We start from the raw sequence: 3,419 nt of genomic DNA on the forward strand, positions 1-3,419 counted from the left end.
GGCTTTAAGGTCAGACTCGGACCCCGCCGCTCCCCGCTCTTCCTCACTCCTCTCTGCTGTTCCCCGTCTGGCCCGAGAGCCCGGAGCCCCTTGTGCACTAAACGTGCAGTAGGTGACTGATGTCAGCCTCAGCGGAGCGCTGAGGAGGAGGAAGACGGGGGGCTGCGATCTGTCCGCACCCGACGTGCTCCCCGCGCCCCGGGACCCTCGTCCAGCCTCGCCGCGCAGGCCCAGCGACTCCTCTTCTCCGGACGCGCCCGCCGCGCGGCTCCCCCGTGGGCAGGGAAACCTTTCCAGAGCGCGAATAAGACCTGATAACCAAGCGAAGGACCCCGGGGCTCTGCCTCGGCTTCCGCACCCCTGAAACAGGGACCGTGGTCCCCTTCTCGCAGGGCGGCCGAAGCACCTGCCACGGAGCCTGCTCCTCGGGGAGGGCTCGGGCTCCGCCACGGCCTCGCCCGCTTTCCAGCGAAGGGACAGGGGCGCGGGCGCCCAGCTCCCCAACCGCGTGGGAGGGAATTCGGGGCTGGAGCGGGGATTCCTGACGTCTGGGGTCAGGGCTGTTCAGTAAGACTCTGGTGTAGAAGGTGTGCAACAGGTGACCGTCCATCACTTAATCCTAGAGGACGAAAAGCAAAATGCTGCCCTTTTCAAGTAACTGGATTTAAGGAAGGAGAAATAGGTCAACAGAGCCTTGAGGGACACGCTTGACAAGACGGGTCCCATGGTGTAATGGTTAGCACTCTGGACTCTGAATCCAGCGATCCGAGTTCAAATCTCGGTGGGACCTCTGTGGTTTTTCCCTGTGACTTTTAGACTTTCAGCTCCTTTCTGCTAGCCATGCTCTTTTTTCTCGCAAATTGCTGTGCCCAAACTTATTCTTGATATTCCTGTCACAAGTACTGAATCGGTGTCCAGGCACCAGCACTGGGGACCAAGATTCTTTAAGATTCTTTAGCTGAACTAAGAATTAAATTCACATGAAACAAATTAGAAGGAGAAAATCAAATTTAATTTCAAAGGTTCAGGGAACCCAAACAGACATGAGATTCCAAGACCAAAATGAGGTATATATGTTATTCCAAGCTAAGGAGAAAGGGGTAGGGGGTCTGGGACTTGGAAGGGAAGAGAAGTAATTCGCAGGATGATAAAAAAGAAAAAAAATGTTTGGTAAAGCAATGTTTGCTGAGCCACTGAGAAACAATGGGACACAGAGAGAACTTGGATCAAACGGGTCTTGCTGGGCTCCTCCCTGTCTACCACCCTGTGTTCATAGTATGACGTCCTTATCTATGGTGATAGCTCTCTTCCTGGAGCAGGTTCTTTTAGGCAGTTGGGGGAAGGGTGTGTCAAAGTTTCTTCCTAAGTTTTCTGGGCCTTGATTGTTTTCAGCTCAAAATAATCTGCAAGCCAAAGTGGCACATTTTGGTGCGGCCTGTCCTTGACCCCTACACTAGCCAACCTACAGTTTAATGCTTGCGGCGCACAACTCATGTGTGTGTGGGGGGGGGGGGGGGGGGGGGGGGGGGGGGGGGAGGGGAAATCCCTGAAGGAAACGCACAAGGAAATCTCCCAAGCCTTGCTGGAACTGGAAATCTCTGGAAAAGATCCCCAAACTGAGACAAGAGGGAAGATGGCCTGTGAGAAGAGCAAGAGGAAATTTGGTGACAGTCGTGGACCCAGAAAAGTCAAGATGGTAATTTAGAAAAGGATTTACCCCTAAGCTGTGGGTCTAGGTGAGTCGATCTAGGCGGAGAGAAAACAGTCCTCAGACAAGAGCACACAAATCGCAGCCCCAATTCAGAGGTCTGGGTCGGAAGACCGGGGGCAGGAAGATACAATCCACAGTAGAGTCTATACTCGGTAGACGTGAGGCTTCCAGTTTGCACCAGCAAGCTTTACTCGTTCAGGGAAGGGGACATGAGCTGATTCATAGACTTCTTCCCGAGGACAGTGGTGTTTTTGGCTGTGGCCACAACCGTTCCAGGCGAGGGGTCCCTGAGTACTTTGCACGTGCTGTTCCTCACTCCTCTCTGCTGTTCCCCATCTGGCCCGAGAGCCCAAAGCCCCTTGTGCACTAAACATGCAGTAGGTGACTGATATCAGCCTTCTGGGACCGTCTCGCCCGACCTCCAGGAAATATGGAAAACAGGAAAACCCAGAAAACCAGTTAAGTGGAGTCCTGCAAACAATATTTTTGAACAATCGGATATAATAGAAACATATGTATTAACATGACCTGTGGGTCTTCTAAGCGTCGATGTGGAAATCAGTACATCGGAATTTTTACAACCGAACAGATGGTCCCTTGTGAGCGCCAGGATTCGGAGAGGGGCTCTCCAGCAAGTTTCCGCTTCCCCTTCCTGCCTACGACCCCCTGTGAGTTAACAATCTCGGGGCACCTCTTCAGAGCAGTCTGAAATACCGTCTCCCCAGCTCAGGAAGCCGGCGAATAAAACCTTTACTAACCTTCTCTGAAGTCGGCCTTTTGGTTTTCCCCCGTGGGCCCCGTTATGCAGATTGGAAAAGCGCAGTCACTCTGGGAATCACTGGGGACGTTTGGTTTTGGGAAGAGGCTCTGCTGGAGGAGGAAGGCGTCGGGGCGCGAGGCGAGAAGCAAGGAAATGTGGTCGCAAACCAGCAGCTCCAGTGTCAGTGGAGGTCAGAGAAGCCAGCGCGCCCCGCAGCCGAGGCTGGAGACCCAGGGCTCGCAGGACACAGCGCAACGCTGTCCTTCCTGAGCATGCACCTGCTCCTGCTGGAGGTGAGCCCTCTCTGCTTCCACATCCCCTTGCAAATCGTGCCGTTTTATGACCTTGTAGGCGACAGCTAGCTACCGTGGCGTGTGACCTGGGGCGGGGAGGGGGGGGCGGTCCCTGTTGCCAAGAAAGAACAATTGGAAACATTGGCGTCTCCCATATTCTGTATTGTCTGTAAACAAGACCCAGGGCTGCATTTCAGTGGCGTGTCTTACACGGTTTCTTCGTGGAGGAGGTGACAAATTTCTCATCCGCTTCCGACTAACAGCACACTTAACACGAAAGGGAACACACGCGTATCATGGAAAGTCAGCGCTTTAATTTTTTTACACTTATTCAGAAAATTATTCTCCTTGACTCTTGTCCAAGGAGAAAGATAATCAATCATATTTTGTAAAACTACGCTTCGGTGGTTCCAAGTTCCCTCTTCGCTATCACTGTTATTTATTACTACCGTTTATTTATTAAATTTAGATAGAGGAAATGTACTGAAGATCATGCACCTTAGATAATCATAAAATCACCTTTTGTAAACGCCCCACACTTACTCAAAAGCACAAACCAGTGGTCTTTTTGCTGTTAATTCCCACCAAATTCTTCTTATGCCACTGCGGTCTTTTTGCTGTTAATTCCCACCAAATTCTTCTTATGCCACTGCGG

General features: G+C 52.0%; 1 protein-coding gene and 1 non-coding gene across 2 annotated transcripts in view; both read left to right on the top strand.

Annotated features, from left to right (window-relative positions):
• The window catches only part of LOC117997523 (histone H2B type 1-C/E/F/G/I), an 881,166-nt gene that overhangs the window by 473,883 nt on the left and 403,864 nt on the right, over positions 1–3,419 (top strand). The window lies entirely within an intron of this gene.
• Positions 719–790, top strand: TRNAQ-CUG. The gene has a single exon. It is a non-coding gene; the product is annotated as a tRNA-Gln (tRNA).

This window comes from Mirounga leonina, unplaced genomic scaffold (assembly GCF_011800145.1).
Source record: "Mirounga leonina isolate KUSES-001 unplaced genomic scaffold, KU_Mleo_1.0 Mir_366, whole genome shotgun sequence".
NCBI lineage: Eukaryota > Metazoa > Chordata > Mammalia > Carnivora > Phocidae > Mirounga > Mirounga leonina.